At 38.8% G+C, this 17,977-nt stretch overlaps 1 long non-coding RNA gene across 1 annotated transcript; it reads right to left on the bottom strand.

The window, feature by feature from the left end:
• Window positions 1-6,101: 6,101 nt before the first annotated feature.
• LOC309614850 lies at window positions 6,102-17,161 on the bottom strand. The gene is made up of 2 exons (XR_014236428.1): window positions 9,602-17,161; window positions 6,102-9,286 (listed from the first exon to the last, which is right to left on the bottom strand). It is a non-coding gene; the product is annotated as an uncharacterized lncRNA (long non-coding RNA).
• Window positions 17,162-17,977: the final 816 nt, after the last annotated feature.

Here is a 17,977-nt window from a genome sequence, read left to right as displayed (position 1 = left end):
TGAGTCCTAGGCTGGGCTGTATCAGCCAGTTGTGATAAAGGAGGGTTTGAAATTCATTGGCTAAGGACAGTGATCCCTAAGCTTTTTTTTTTTTTCTTTCTTTTTTAGGAGAAGAGACCCTGGAGCTATGGCAGGGTCCCTCCCCTCCAGGGGAGAGTGGGGTGAGGGCTAGATTGCTCCTGGGTATGGATCCCCAGTCTAAACTTTTTAATGTCCTATGCCTATGGGTCAAAATAATTTTTTTTAGTAAGCAGCTCCATAAATTGTATTTATTTATAAATCTTAAAATATTGTCAATCTCTATATTAAATATTAGTAATTATATTACTGTATAGATAAAATAATAGAAATACAAACAGTATCAATATCTTCATGTAACCTAATAGATCATGAAACTTCAGAGGTATCTGGTCTAGAGAATTTTGAAAAACAAAGTATTGTTGTTTCAGACATACAACTTCTAAAAGTACCAAAGCCACCTTTAAGTCTTTTAATTTAGATGAAATGAAGCAGTCAAGTTAAGCTTTTTAAGGTTAACGATCAATCAATCAATCATCAAATAAACAATAATACAAAGGAAGGCTCCTCAATTCTAAGCTAAACATCAAATTTCTTATCCAAACTCAGAGGCTGGCCAACCTGGGGCCAAGTGGGAACTCCAGAAAAGTACTCTAAGACTGGCTGCTCCCAGAACACACACAAAACTTCACATCTCATAGGATGTTAGATTGAAAGTATGTGTTTATCTATAACTTGTTAAACTAAACTGTTTTAGTTCTGAGTGACAGAGACACAATTTGAACCTACTTAAGCAAAAAAGGGGAATTGATTAGGAGGACTCTGGAGTGTTTTATGGGACCTAAAGAGGGTAATATGAGTATTGGGGAACTGGACCCAGAGACTTCAGTCACATCAGTCCCACAGTCTCAAGTCTTTCTTCCTTACACATCTACTTCCTTCCTTTCTTTTATATTAATTTAATTTTTGTAACCTATGAAGTTGATACAACTGTTGTTTCCATTTTATGGATGAGGAAACTGAGACACAGTAACTTGTTCAGGGTCATAAGGTTAAAATGTGGCAGAGCCAGGATTCAAACCCAAGCAGCCTATTGACAGGGCCCACACTCATTAACTTTTCATTATCGAATATTTTAAAGATACACAGAAGTAGACAGACTCATATAATTAATCCCACTTATGGACTAATCTTCTAGCAGTAACAATCATCAACTTATGTTGACTTCGGTTTCATACATACCCCCACCAATTACTTCCCATTGACACTGGTTTATTTTGAAACAAATCCCGTACATAATTTCATTTCATCCATAAATATTTCAGTGCATATCTCTAAAAAAGAATTTTTAACAATGGCAACACTATTATTAGACCTAACAATTAACAATAACTTCTTAATATCATCAAATACCCAGTGTTAAAATTTCTAGTTGTTTCACAACTTTTTTTCCCTACAGGTGATTATTTGCATTGGGATCCAAATGATACCCAAATATTACATTTGATGGCCATATCTGTTAAGTCTCTCTCTCTCTCTTTTTTAAGAGACTATACTTTATTAGGATAGGTAAGACCTAAATAGTTATATTTGAAGTAGAAATTGATAGGTAGCAAAAGACACAGAAAACGAAAGTAGAATGGGAATTCAAAAATAACTTTCAGTGACAGTCTCCAAGAATAATATTATTGTTCTGAAAAAAACAAAACAAAACAAAACAAAAACAGTGGAATAGTACATGATACCTATTACACCCCTTGGAAAAGACCTAGGATTCTTCTACTTCTAAGCACTCAAATACTTTCCTGTCTAGGAAATCCAATGTACAAATATACACAGGAGATGAAAATACATTTATTCCTAACTAGTTTACAGATTCCTAAAGACTTTATTATGGCAAATTTTAAACACACAAAAGTAGACATAATACCCTGGATAAGCTTCAACAATAATCATGGCTAATCTTGTTTCATAGATAACCCCACTCACTTATTCTCTCCTGTATTCCTTTGAAGCAAATCCCAGACATCATATCATCTTATCTGTAAATATTTCAGCATTTATCTCTAAAAAATAAGGATTTTAAAAAACATAACAAAAATGTCACTATCATCGCACCTAAACTATTAACAATGATCCCTTAGTATCATCAAATATCCAATCAGTATTCAAATTTCCAGTTTTCTCATAAATTTCGTAAAGGGGTTTCTTTCATACAGAATGTTTGTTTGAATGAAGATCTAAGTAAGGTCTACAAATTATAGTTGGTTGATAGTTTCTTAAGTTTCTTTTACTGTGTAGCTGTGTAGGTTCTCCCTCCATTTCTCTCTCTTTTTTTTAAATTGAAGTATAGTTGATTTACAATGTTGTGTTAATTTCTGCTGTACAGCAAAGTGACTCCGTTTATATATATATAAATTATTTATATATATATATATATATAAATTATTTTATATTCTTTTCCATTATGGGTTTTTCTTTTTTTTCGTCAGCTGCATTGGGTCTTCATTGCTGCGTGCAGGCTTTCTCTAATTGCAGCGAGTGGGGGCTACTTTTCGTTGTAGTGCATGGGTTTCTCATTGCGGTGGCTTCTCTTGTTGTGGGGCATGGGCTCTAGGCGCATGGGCTTCAGTAGTTGTGGCACTCAGGCTCAGTAATTGTGGCTCGCGGGCTCTAGAGCGCAGGCTCAGTAGTTGTGGCGCACAGGCTTACTTGCTCCAAGGCATGTGGGATCTTCCCAGACCATGGATCAAACCCATGTCCCCTGCATTGGCAGGTGGATTCTTAACCACTGTGCCACCAGGGAAGTCCTCCATTATGGTTTATCCCAGGACACTGAGTATAGTTCCCTGTGCTGTACAGTAGGACCTTGTCCATACATTCTATATGTAATAGTTCGCATCTACTAACCCCAAACTCCTAGTCCATCCCTTCCCCACCCCCCGTCCTCTTGGCAACCACAGGTCTGTCCTCTATGCCTGTGAGTCTGTTTCTGCTTCGTAGATAGGTTCATTTGTGTCATAGTCTAGATTCCACATATAAGTGATATCTTATGGTATTTATCCTCCCTCCATTTCTCTTTTTCCTCCCTGCAGTGTATTTGTTGAAGAAACTGGGTCCCATGATATATCCCGCAGCCTGGATTTTGAAGGCTGTACCCCTATGATGTCATTTAACATGTTCCTCTGTCTCCCGTATTTCCTGTTAACCTAGTAATTTATCCTAGAGGATTGACCTTGTACAGTTTTGGTTCTTTAAAAGACTGTTTCGGGAATTCCCTGGCGGTCCAGTGGTTAGGACTAGGAGCTTTCACTGCCAGGCCCAGGTTCAATCCCTGGTCAGGGAATTAAGATTCCACAAACTACACAGTGTGGCCACATACAAAAAAAAAAAAAAAAAAAGAGAGAGAGAGACTGCTTCACAGGTGGTGTCATGTACTTCCATCAGGAGTCACACAATATCTGGTTGTCTAGCTACCTGATATGTTGGCAGTTAGTGATGATCACTGTCTACAGCAGCACTGCCCAAGAGAAATAGAATATGAGCCACATATGTAATTTTAAGTGTTCTAGTGCCCCTATTTTTTTAAAAAATAAAAATAATTTTTTTTTTTTTTTTTGGCCATGCCATGCAGCTTGTGGGGTCTTAGTTCCCCTACCAAGGATTGAACCCAGGCCACGGCAGTGAAAACACCAAGTCCTAACAACGACTGGACTGCCAGGGAACTCCTTTTTAAAAATAATTTTAATAATATATTTTATTTAACTCAGTATATCCAAAATATTACCATTTCAACGTTTATTTAAAATGTTTAATGAAATCTTTTATTTTTTTATTTTTATTTTTTATTTTTTCTGATCCTTTTTTTTTATTATTATTATTTTTTCACACACACACACTGTATTTTATTTTTACAAGAGATAAATAGACTGACACCAATCATTGTAAATGGATGACCACAACAAAAGCAACAATGATTGCAATGAAATGAAATCTTTTATATTCTTATTTTCATACTAAGTCTTCAAAGTCTTGTGTATTTTTTCCACTCATAGCCGGTGGGTGCCTGTTCACACTAGCCTATGAGAGCCAGCTGTGAGCATCTCATCCCAACTCTATGCTCATGACATTCCTTCGGTTGTTCGAAATTCACTATGGTGGTAATAGTCACTCCACAGCAAACACCAAAAAGAGGTTTTTTTCCATCTCAGAGAGCCAGTTATTAAACATTTATCAGCACACCATTGCTTATATCACATCTCATTTTGGACCAGCCACATTTCAAATGCTCAATAACCATGTATGGCTAGTAGATATCGTATTGCATAGCCCACTAGGCGTTTGCAAATGAGTGTAACCTAGTCTATCATTCCTTCTTCTTTTATTAGCTGGCACAGATCTATAAATTCTTCTTTAACTATTTCGCTACCCTAATGTACAGTAAATTCAAGGAAGGCAGGATAAATCCTTGATCATTTTCCTTTATTAACTAGTGTTCAAAATAATGAGTTGGTTCTCCAGTAAAAGTGACCAATCAATGTTTTCTGGTATCACTATGGACTCATGGATTCTAACATTTAACTGTTTCAATCCATTGCATTTGTTGTTTTTATTGATGTTTAAATTGTCCCGTCTTTGGCCAGTGGAAGCCCCTTCGAGTTGAGAGCCTACGCTTTAGACCACTGTGCTACCACAGCACAATCCAGACTTTACATTTTATTTTCTAGATCAAAAGTTCAAAAAAATGTGGGATTCATTGGCCCAGCTTGTTTCAATCGCTCACCACTGTGAGTGGCAGTGTCACGTGGGAACTTGGCAGCTCTGATAGGAATTGAGGAAAGGGCTGTCTCAGAAGACTGATTGTTTGGTAGACAAAACAATAGATGTCCAACCATAACATATTTAAAATATTACACAGAAAATTTTAAAGCACATGATCCTTCTCATGTCATTGATGGGTTGCTTTGTTTATTCATTCAATACATACCTATTAAGGATGTATGATACTCACTCATGGAAATATTATTCTGACTGTAAAAGTTAATTAAAAGAAACATGAACCTATGTGAAATTCTTGAATCCCTAAGGATTTTTGACTTTATCAAACTGAAAGAGAGTGAGTGCTAAAAAAAATTTACATACATTAGAAAGTAGCACAGAAAGCATAGCTGCACGTATTTAAGAAGACAGAGAGCTTCTTTTTGTTTCATGTGAATTCAGGGAAGAGGCACCTTTTACTCAGACTGTCCTTCAGATATGAAAAGTAAATTTCACATTAAACAGTCTCATTTTAAATTCATCTATGGTAAATTAAATGGAACAAGAAAGAGTTCTAACCGAGCAACAATGGTCTCTCTGACTTAGCATCTTCTCACTGAAATCTCTGAGGGCACTAACATTGATCCAAAAATCCTACTAATCAACTAAAGATTGGCAGATAGGTATTTATGTCATGCCCATATGCTTGCATAATTTTCAGTAAGCAAAATATGAAGAACCTGTTTTCTAGTAAAAAGAGAGTGTACAATAACCAAAATATTCAAAGAATGTGTTGTTAAGATTCATCAGGTACTCCAAAATAAGCAAAGAAGTATTTCTATGATTTTCTTTTTAAAGACGAAAATATCAATAAAGCTTTCAAACCTGATGTTTAATTTTCTAGTTGTCTTGTAATATTTGAGGTTTTCAATAAAATCCTTGTGCAAGTCAACCATAAAACATGTTAGTGGGGAAAATAAGTAATTAACCTGGGGGATAATTAGGGAAACTTACTAGGCAAAGAAAGGCAGAGATTCTGAGAGCCACAAATGAGAAATTGTTATCTTGTTCATTTTATATTAGAATCTTGGTTATCAATTTTGGGGGGGAGTTTGGGGGGTTAGGGGGAGGCTTAGGAGATAATTTAGAAAAATAACAATGTTATGGATATAGACTGTATTTAAAATTTTTTCATATAATATGGAAATAGTACTACGGGGAGAAAATATGTACACTTTTAAAATTCAAATGATCTATTTTATTGAAGGGAAAAATGGGGCATAACTAGCCATTCTTTCTATTCTTTTTTTTTTTTAAAGCCACTATTTTTTTTTTTTTTAACTTTGGGTTTATTTATTTATTTATTTATGGCTGTGTTGGGTCTTCGTTTCTGTGCAAGGGCTTTCTCTAGTTGCGGAGAGTGGGGGCCACTCTTCATCGCGGTGTGCGGGCCTCTCATTATCGCGGCCTCTCTTGTTGCGGAGCACAGGCTCCAGACGCGCAGGCTCAGTAATTGTGGCTCACGGGCCTAGTTGCTCCGCGGCATGTGGGATCTTCCCAGACCAGGGCTCAAACCCGTGTCCCCTGCATTGGCAGGCAGATTCTCAACCACTGCGCCACCAGGGAAGCCCTCTTTCTATTCTTATAGTACTGATGATTCTAGTAGTCTTGTGCTTTCAAAAACAGTAATACATTTTTATGGATTTTCCTTCTAAGAGGGGCTTGTACTTCTCCAAAAAAAAAAAAAAAAAAGTTCTTTTGGTCTAAATATTTTCCTTTAGAAGTGTGTTACTTAACAATCCTGATTTGGTTAGCAACCTTTAAATATATTACTTAGTCATTTATGAGAGTTTGGCACTAAAGTTAAATAATTATACTTATTCATGTTTGTTATATTCATTTTAGCATTACAGGCTTCAATGACTTCTAGGGGACTTGAAGTACATCAGGAGTTGTTGTCCTTGCTTAGTCACTGTATTTTGTATTATCCGTTTTAGTTAATCTGTTGCAAATTCAAGCTGATGATATTATTGCTTCTACTTGTGTTCTATTGCATGCACCAATAATGATACACTCTGTCATTTTTTTTTCAGTCAACATCCATAGAAAGATTACCAGTGCAAGGCACTATGCTAGTGTGTTATGGATACAAAGGTAAATATGACATGATGTCTCTTTAGAGCGTTCATAGCATGGTGGTGCTGACAAATCCATGCACAGGCATGTTAATATAATGTGCTAAGGGCAATGGTAGACATGGATCCTGGGTATCATAAAGGCACAAAGGTGTGTGTGTGTGTGTGTGTGTGTGTGTGTGTGTGTAGGTAGGTAGGTAGAAAAAGACTTTCTAGGAAGAGATGGTAACTGAGGTTGGTTTTATTAAAGAATAATTAGGAATTAACCAAAGGATGAGGAAGAGGGTTGAAAGGGGGAAGGTGTTCCATATAGAGACAGAGAAGAAAAAAAACAGCACCATTGCTAGAGAGGAAAGTGAAAGACAAGATGTATAAGGAGATGATGAGGGATTAAAATAGAAAGTTAGATGGGGGCCAGATCACAAAATTCTTGAATTCCAGGTTAAGGAGCTTGAACTTTATCTTACAAGCAATGAAGAGTTGCCGAAATTTTAAAATAAGGGGTCGAAATGGTAAGATATGGTCAGGGCCAGAACAGAGATTGGAAGATTATTTAAGTGGCTGTTGCAGTATTCAGGATATGAGAGAACTAGGACAGTGATAGCAGAGGCGGAGAGTAAGAAAAGCATTCAAGAACTAGCTAGAAGGTGGACTGGAGAGACTTGGTGATAGATTGAATGTGGGAAATACAGAAAATGGAGGCGTTAAAGACAACTGTGGAGCATAGCATCAATACCAAACACAATAGAGATTACAGGACAAGAAGGAAGTTTGACAGGAAGGGATGACTTTAATAATTTGAGACTTGTTGAGGCTGAGGTGTACCCAGAGGGTTCATGTAGCAGGCAGCAGCTCGGGGAAAGTTTTGGGGTGTAGCTGTAGACTTAGTGTCATTACCAAATGATACTTAAAATCATGTCAACGGTTCAGGTAACTCAGAAAGAATGTAGAGTGACAATGTTTCTCAACTCACTGCGAAGTTATACTTTTAGAGCACTCATCTCCACCATTAACCGTAGACTTTAGATGCAGTACCTATCATGAGTGGATCAACCAACTTGACTTATCATTAACTTATATATCTTTGGGGTTATTCTCCAAAGCCTAGACATGGAGGCTCATGTTAAGTGAAGAAGCACAGAACAATACCACCAAAACAAAGAAGCAAACAAACAAAAGTATTAAAAGTTGAATGTACTGACAGTTCTTCAGGACTATTTATTACATTCCAGGGACTGGACAATAGCCCCAACATACTAATTCTTTTTTTTTTTTTTAATTTATGTATTTATTTATTTATTTGGTTTCACCAGGTCTCAGTTGCGGCAGGCGGGCTCCTTAGTTGCGGCTCGCCGGCTTCCTTAGTTGCACCATACATGTGGGATCTAGTTCCCTGACCAGGGATTGAACCCAGGCCCCCTGCATTGGGAGCGTGGAGTCTTAACCACTGCACCACCAGGGAAGTCCCCCAACATACTAATTCTTCAGTTTGTTCTACCTTAGTTCAGCTTTTACACCAAACTCTACCCATCTGGCAAAGACGTCACTAAAGTTTCAGTGATCGAGTTCTTTGTCTAGTACTACATCTTTTGATAATATGCTGTCAAAGTAACAATTAGCAATAACACCATAAGATTATTTGTGGAACTTTTAAAATGGCAGTGGAATTTTGATTAACTTCAAAAAGACCAAAACAAAACACCCTCTATTATTTTCGTTGACTTTTAAGTTAAATCAAAACTATTTTCTGAGCAGCTTCCAGGAGAGAACTGTGAACAAAACTCTTGTAATGACATTTCAGAACCGTGTGTGGCAACCTGCAGATTAGCACTAACACAATTTCCAAGAGCTACTAAAAATAGGCCTTGTGCAATTGGGCAAAATGAGTGGGTGGATAAATTTTTTTTTAAAATAGGGCCATGACCTCTGGGACTTTCTGTTGTTTTTGCTATGATCCATAAACGGAACAAAGTGCTGTTTTCTTTCTTATAGGAGTAGTCCATGACTAGTCTGGGACCAAGACATTGTATAGAAATGAAGGCATAGTCCTGTATTGCTTTTAGTGGCAAATATGGGCTACCCATGCCTCGTCTCCTATGTCCCATGTCCACGGTAAACAGTTTGCTAGAGCAATTCAGAATTCTAAGTCCCAGCAGTTCCAACTGGCCACAGCAGGTTTTGATGATCCAGGACTCTGCTTCAGAGTCCTTCTAATCACATTGCTCAGGAATAAGTAAATTACTACCAATCAATTGGAAATGACAAGCAAGATGGAAGTCAAATGCCATTGCTGGTCAAGACCTTCCTTTTCTACACTGGATTTAAGGTAGGCATCAAATGTGATTTTCCTTGAGATAAAAAGTGGGCTAAGGGGGCTTCCCTGGTGGCGCAGTGGTTGAGAGTCTGCCTGCCAATGCAAGGGACACGGGTTCTAGCCCTGGTCTGGGAAGATCCCACATGCCGCGGAGCAACTAAGCCCGTGAGCCACAGCTACTGAGCCTGCGCTTCTGGAGCCTGTGCTCCGCAACAAGAGAGGCCACGACAGTGAGAGGCCTGCGCATCGCAATGAAGAGTGGCCCCCACTTGCCGCAACTAGAGAAAGCCCTCGCACAGAAACGAAGACCCAACACAGCCATACATAAATAAATAAAAATATTTAAAAAAAAAAAAAAAAAAGTGGGCTAAGGGACTTCCCTGGTGGTCAAGTGGTTAAGACTCCGTGCTTCCACTGCAGGGGGCATGAGTTCAATCCCTGGTTGGGGAACTAAGATCCCACATGCCATGTGGTGCAGCACCGCCTGCCCACAACAACAACAAAAAAAGTGGGCTGAGAATATAAAGATAACCAGAATTGTGCTCCTCCTTCAAGGAGCTCTCAGTGGAGTAAGGGAGACAAACATGTGAGATAAGAGAAATAAGGGAGGTTCCTTCACATTTAGAGTTTAATCTGATTTCACAGTGTAAACGAGAAAGGAGAGATGAAAAACAACATGCTCTTAATCTATGTCATCCTTTGCAAGTACATGGAGTACAAAGCTTTTACCTCCTGCCCAAACTGATATCCATGAGACCAGGGACAGATAACTTATTTCATTTGGTCACAGCAGGGTATTGAGAATTATGTCTTTGAAACATCACAATCAAAAGGGACTTAGTGTTAATAATAAATACAAGCTAGTTAGACATAAATAGCCAAAATAAACTGGTTTACGAGAAATCCTGTATTTCACATGGAACAGATCCAAGCATAACATTGGGATACATAAAGTTACCATATAAGAAATTTAAGAAAGTTCTTCCATAATTCTCAGAGTGAATCTCGAAAGTACAATGCCCAGCCAAGGCTTCTGCAAGTTAAAGATGTTTGTGGAGAAAGTGGAAGGGATTCAACAGAGTCACAGAGATGATTAAAGGGTTGGAAAAATAGGAGCTAGAAATTATTTAGCCTGAGTTAGAGATGACTACCAGGTTTCTTAATAACAGTATTCAAGCAAAGGAAGGGTTGTTATACACAAGATGATGAACAGCTGCTTTCTATCTCAGCTGGAGAGCGGACAGAAGAAATAGACATTGATTACAGCAGGACAGATCTAAGTTAGATACAAAGAAGAACTTTTGAGAATGAGCATTATTGGATGAGAGACCTTCTCAGGATCCTCTTCTTGCACCTGTTCCTTAAATGATGCCATTTCACTGGGTTCTTTTTAAATTCTATATCTCTTCTCACTTTACATGTTCTCCTTAGTTTATTTCATTTATTCTGACTTTAATTACCCATTATAAGCTGATAATTACCAAATATATATCTCTAAATGCTTCCAGTCCAGACTACCTTCTAAGCACCTCCTGGAAGTCAGGCTTTTATCTTTCACCTGCACTATCGCAATAGCATCATAACTGATACCTCTGTATCTCCAATTTCATTCTCTGGTGTGTATGATGGTCTGAACATTTCTATCTAAAAGCAAGTCTAATATATCATTTCTTTACCTACAATCTTTTTCTTTTAAATTAATTAATTCATTTATTTTTGGCTGCATTGGGTCTTCATTGCTGCACGCAGGCTTTCTCTAGTTGCGGTGAGCAAGGGCTACTCTTCGTTGTGGTGCGCGGCCTTCTCATTGCAGTGGCTTCTCTTGTTGTGGAGCACGGGCTCTAGGCACACGGGCTTCAGTAGTTGTGGCTTGCGGGCTCAGTAGTTGTGGCGCATGGGCTTAGTTACTCTGCGGCATGTGGGATCTTCCCGGACAAGGGCTCGAACCCATGTCTCCTGCATTGGCGGGCAGATTCTTAACCACTGCACCACCAGGGAAGTCCCTGACTACAGTCTTTTAATGAGTCCCATTACTCACTTGCTTTCCATCATTTGGTCCCTTTACCTAGCCAATATCATCTCCTGTCACTCCCCAAACGTTATTAATTCCAAGATAATTTCACTTCCTTCATCCCACTGTGCTTTTATGTACCTGTGCTTTTTTTTTTTTAAGTTATTTATTTGTTTGTTTTTGGCTGTCTTGGGTCTTCGTTTCTGTGCGAGGGCTTTCTCTAGTCGCGACGAGTGGGGGCCACTCTTCATCGCGGTGCGTGGGCCTCTCACTGTCGCGGCCTCTCTTGTTGCGGAGCACAGGCTCCAGACGCGCAGGCTCAGTAGTTGTGGCTCATGGGCCTAGTTGCTCCGCGGCATGTGGGATCTTCCCAGACCAGGGCTGGAACCCGTGTCCCCTGCATTGGCAGGCAGATTCTCAACCACTGCGCCACCAGGGAAGCCCTACCTGTGCTTTTTAAAGTCTCTGTACTCTTCACTCCTCCTAGAGGATACCTTCTCACTTCTTTTTATGGTCAACTTCTACACTTCAGTTCCGGGGATTTTTCTCTGACCTTACCACGTTGGACTCATGACCCTCAATAAACGTTCATGAATTTCCATGAAAACTTCCTCTGAATACTTTAGTGTTGAAGTTATTATTAATAAGAGCCTTCCAGGCTTCAGATTCAATAACTGCTTATTTAGAAAACATCTGAGTTAAGTAGCCCACTAACAGATCTTGTGACCTTCAGACGTGGTATATATCAGACTATTCTCATCACACTGGATACAGGATGCTGCTCGTCTGACACTCCCTGTAGGATCTTCTCAGGCATTTCCATATTACTCTTCCGCTACTGGACCCCGTACCGTTCCCTTACTCTCTGTTAGCCTAGCACAGTCATTCACATATGCTTAGGTACTTTATGTTCATCATACAACATTCCTATGAAGCAGGTGTAGTAGTCCCACTTTACAGGGGAAAATGTCACCACCTATAGGCAGATGACATGTGTAGTGCACGCGCGTGTGTGTACACGTTATACTTGTTTATGATACGTATATATCCTCTGTGCTCTAGCCATGAATATCCAAAAAAACCCTCAAAATCAAATTTCCAAAAAATGAGTTCATAATTTTACCCCCAAACTTTGTTCTTCTGACATTAACTGCCTCAGGGAATGGTGGCCGAAGCCTAACAGTGATCCTCAACACTTTGCTCCTTTTTAATCCCTATATCCAATCCATCACCAACTCCTATAAATTATCCCTCCTAAATATCTCTCAAATGTGTCCAGTTCTCTCCACCTTTACCATGATCAGTCCAAGCTTTCATCATCTTTTAAAATTTTGCCCATGCCATGCAGCTTGTGGGATCTTAGTTCCTCAACCAGGGACTGAACCCATACCCCCTGCAGTGGAAGTGCAGTGTCCTAACCACTGGACTGCCGGGGAATTCCCTCATCATCTCTTATAATAGCCTCTATTTCCTCTGGTCCTATTCCTATACATATTCTACAGCCAAGATGATCTCAAAATCCAAACCTGATCATGCTGCCCTTTCCTCCCACCTCATTCAAAAGCCGTTCAGCAGCTTCTCATTGTTATCAAAAAGACAAACTTACAGCTGCTACACAATGGATCCCGCCCACTTCATCTCAAACCCACCTTGTCTCACATCCTGCTCCCCCCACCCCCTCAACTTCTCCAGCCACTCAGGCTTGCTTTCCAACCTTCAAACCTGTGATGGCCCATTCCTCTGCAGGCCTCGACACAGGCTGGAAAGCCATCTTTCTTCTCCATATCACTGAATTAACTCTTCATCAACCTGCAGGTAGCAGCTCAAGAGACACTTTCCCAGAGAAATCTGCTCCAATCACCCTCTGGAGTCGAGTCAAATTTTTCTATTATAAGCTCCAAAAGCACCATGTTCTTCCACTTCTTGCCCCCTCTCTTCTTTTTACTTTTTTTTTTTATGATTAGTTGATTGCCAACCTCCTCCATTCCATTAGACTGTAAGCTTCATGAGAGCAAGAACTGTGTCTATTCTTGTTCGCCATTTTACCTCCAGTACTGAGTATAGCACCTGGCACATAGTAAGTATTTGAAAAGTTGAGTAAATTAATTTGTTGGTTGATATTTACCCCACACTGAGCTAAGTGCTTTACATATATTATCTCATTACGTTTTTAAAACAGAGTTATGAGGTTACTACCATTCTATTATTAGCTCCATTTTACAAATGAGTAAAACAGGATCTAGAGATATTAGGTGATTTTCCCAAGTTTCACAATATGAACACTGAAGTCCTCGGCAGTAAAACTACATGTGTGACTGTTACCCATCATTTGTGGATATCTTTGTAGATGTAAACATATTAACTAAAGTACCATTATTGAGCGTATGAAAAGGAAGGAATCTCTGAATCACAAATTGATCATTTATGTCTCTTGAGCAAACTTGAAAATCCTGACATATTTAAGAGTCAACAACAGAATCCCGCGGTTGTTAGGTCAGGTTACTTAAACAGAAGAAAAAAGTAGGCTGTACCTGGATTGTACTTGTTCAATGAGCCTAATTGTTTCACTGACCAGTGAGGCATAATAACTTTGCACAGTACAACACTAACTATGACTAGCCTGGGAAACACATCTCAAAGCGGTGAAAAAACACATCAAGCCACAATTAATGACTTGATTCTCATCGCACCGACAGGAAAACAACTTACCTCACTTATGCTGACTGTCTTTATACATGCCCATGACACTACTGAGCCACTGTTAAGTAGCGCTACTACTTTGAGCAGTCTAGGCAAAGGTACTTAGGAATTTTTCCTTCTCCCCCCACACCATCTGGTCCACGCAGATGAGAATAGAGGTATGACAGCACGGCTATTCTTAATGGCTCTTGTTGCAAGAGCAATAACTCAAAGTTTGAGGCAAATTTTATGTTAGTTGATCACATATGTTTAGAAGAATTTCATCTTCATTTCTGGAAGTTGTGTTAAGGATTTTTAAAGTATCACACCATCTTTTATGAAATTATTGCCATTGTGACTGTGGAATTCTCAGTATACCTGAGAGGTGGGAGGCTGATAGGTATGGAGTCTTCAGGGTACTATACAGGATGTCGTTAGAAGTCTTATTAGCTTCTCAGGCAGGACTTCAAGAGGTGGCAATAACTAGATCTCAATAATACCACCTCAGATCTCCAACTCAGGTATGGGCATCCCCAAACTGGGCTTGATCGCTATATTTAAAATCTATGAGATTTTGGACACTACCTCAAACCAATCAAATTTAGAAGAGACTGCCAATTCACTGTTTTTCAATGGAACATTTATCTGGCAGGATAACCCACTTCATTTACTAAGGGAATTTCTTCCTAGTGGATGACTACATAGAAGGCCCAATTAAAGATCAGATTTTTGGATGAGTGACAATTAGGAATTAAATATTATTAAGAAGTATCCAATTTAGTCATTTCCTTGCTTAAAAATCTTTCATTCTCCCCATCGCTTTCAGGAAAAAATACAAACTCTTTATTGATCTTTCCCCCTCCTTTCTTTTCAAATCTCACTTCAAGCATTTTTATAGTCCACACACACTGAACTACTAAAAATTTCCTTACTTTTATGATAAATTTCCTTTTATTTTGGCCACATTCATATCTATATCTCAAAACCCTGCTCAAGGATCTATATTCCTTAGCAATTCAATTTTTCAAACATTCTATCCTCCATGTTTTCATAGCATTTTGTACATATCCCTATCAATACTTAACTGTTATAATTGTTAATTTGCATATTAATCTCCCTCACTGAAATGTGAGTTTCTTGGGGGTTGGGACAATCTTATTTATCTATTAAATTCTAGTGTTTGGCATGCAGTAGGGAAAAAAAAAAGACTTTAAAATGCTTGTTGCTATGTCCATTAAACTAGGTGGTAAATTGGCTGTCTCAATTCCTCAACAATTCCAGAATATTCTATTTTATAAAATATTCCCCTTTACATTCTGTTAGACCAGTGGTTCTCTCAGGGTTCTGAATTTTGTGAGTTAGTAAAAATTTTTTTTTAAATATTTTGGGGAGCAATAAAGAGCATTAAAAAAAGCTACCATCTGTTAACATCTTAGTTTCAAAATATATATCTTAAGCTTAAAACATCAGAAAGGATATAATTTCAGAATAATCAACAGTCTTAAAATGAACAAATTTAACTTTATGAAAAGTTCTGTAGATTGTATTTATTTTTCATTTCACCACCAACTGGTGAAAAATAGCATTTGGGAAATGCTGAAATAGATCAGTGTCCTCCCCAAAATAATTTTGAAAAATTAAGTACCCTTTTATGCATTCTTTTTTTTTTTAATTTTTATTTTTTATTTATTTTATTTATTTATTTTTGGCTGTGTTGGGTCTTCGCTGCTGCAGGCGGGCTTTCTCTAGTTGCGGCGAGTGGGGGCTGCTCTTTGTTGGGGTGTGTGGGCTTCTCATTGTGGTGGCTTCTCTTGTTGCGGAGCTCGGGTTCTAGGCGCACGGGCTTCAGTAGTTGTGGTGCGAGGGCTCAGTAGTTGTGGCGCAAGGGCTTAGTTGCTCCGCAGCATGTGGGATCTTCCTGGACCAGGGCTCAAATCCATGTCCCCTGCATTGGCAGGCGGATACTTAACCACTGCACCACCAGGGAAGCCCCGCTTTTATGCATTCTTAAGGTAGCATCTGAGATATTTTCCTTGTAAGTTCAAATTGTTGTAATGAATGTCATTTCTGGCATGTTGTAAATATTGACACTAAAAACTAAAATTGTATCTTCTTAGAAAATCCAATCAATGGAATCTTTATACCATATTTATTTGATACCCATAATCATTCACTTAAAAATATCCATACTGGGGACTTCCCTGGTGGCACAGTGGTTGAGAATCTGCCTGCCAATGCAGGGGACACGGGTTCCAGCCCTGGTCTGGGAAGATCCCACATGCCGCGGAGCAACTAGGCCCGTGAGCCACAACTACTGAGCCTGCGCGTCTGGAGCCTGTGCTCCGCAACAAGAGAGGCCGCGATAGTGAGAGGCCCGCGCACTGCGATGAAGAGTGGCCCCCGCTTGCCGCAACTAGAGAAAGCCCTAGCGCAGAAACGAAGACCCAACACAGCCATAAATAAATAAATAATTCCCATTTAAAAAAAAAATACATGAACAGATGGAAAATCTACATTATTCCTTTATTTCCATTCCACTTCCCCACAGAGTTTTATAATATTTATACTGAGAAGTCTATTATCAATTTAAATTTAATTTAAAAAATTTCTATGACCCTAAATGTTATAAAATATCCTGAAATGAGTTACCATTATAATTATTAGTGCACATTTGGTCAAAGGAACATAAATATATTGATATTAAATATGACAAACATTTATTGGAAATACATTCCTTAATTAGCTGAGTTTTTCAACTAATTAATGTGCCAAGAATTTGTTTTCTAGGGAATTCACTGGCGGTCCAGTGGTTAGCACTCGGTGCTTCCACTGCAGGGAGCACGGGTTTGATCCCTGGTCAGGGAAATAAGATCCCCACAAGCCGAGCAGTGCAGCCAAGAAAACATTGTTTTCTAGAGTGAAAATGTTCTTCTTTTTTTGAATACGTGCTGAGGACATTTGTTCACAAAAAATTATGGATGATGGGAATAGAAAGGGTTTTGTTTCAACTACATCACAAAATTCTTTACACTCCTTCCAAGATATGTGCAAAAAACCCCTAGTGATCTATCGTTGAAAATTATTTTTAATGATCAACTGACACTTCAATTAGGGCCTTCTTGAGTTTTGATGAAAGTAAAAGCTGGAATCTATTAGAGCTGCAAAAGCGTAGCTACCAAATAATTATGACATTTACTTTCTCAATTTGTCTCTGTGCTCTTTTTCCATCCTAGGGCAATGTAAAACAGGAATATCAGTGATGAGTGGACCGCTTGCCTCTTTTGGTGAAGTGGAAGAAAGGTGATTGTGAAAAGGGAGGTGGGAAAGGAAAACCAGCTTGAGAGGAACATTCTCCAGCAGTCCAGTTTTGGAAAACGAATGCGTACGGAAGTTGAAAGCCTGACAGCTTATTATCTTAAAAAACCTTCTATGTGCTCACATATCCCTTGGAAATTCTGTGTATACCTCCAGGGCTAAGCATACCCCAGTATGAAGGGCACTGGACTAGACCTGAAAGTATCAAGTGTTTTCTTTGAAGCAGTTACATTCCAATCCTGGGATGTACCCTCAATCTTGAACACATGGGAGATACCCTAATCACAGCTTTGGGATGGTATGTTTCTTTTGTAAAGACCGATCTCATGATTGACATTGATTCTCTCAGCTTTAGTTTCAAAGTGTGGTATTTTCTGACCTTGACATGACCTTCAAATTCTGGGAGAAAGGAGTTACCCTATTCAGAATGTAAGCCTCCTATGAAGTTATTGCCTGAAGTTATGTAAAAAGTCCTGCTTTAGGGTATTTCTTCATGACACTGTACCATTACAGCCTGGCCATCTTTCTGTCTTCCGTGTTTTCTCACCTGGTCCTTCTGAAGGTAATTGGTTTGCATTTGCAAATTTATGAAAAAGGTGGGTTAGTGTGGACTCTGTGGCTACTGAACAGAGCCTAGTTAATCAGCCTAGCAGGAACATGAATCTGTGAATCAAACAGTATCTGTAAACTAAATATTTGGGATGGAACTCCTACAAAAGTCAGTAATCTATTAGTGGTTTTAATAAT

Source organism: Balaenoptera borealis (genome assembly GCF_965194805.1).
Source record: "Balaenoptera borealis genome assembly, chromosome: 17".
Taxonomy (NCBI): domain Eukaryota; kingdom Metazoa; phylum Chordata; class Mammalia; order Artiodactyla; family Balaenopteridae; genus Balaenoptera; species Balaenoptera borealis.
This window is presented reverse-complemented; position numbering and strand designations above follow the sequence as displayed.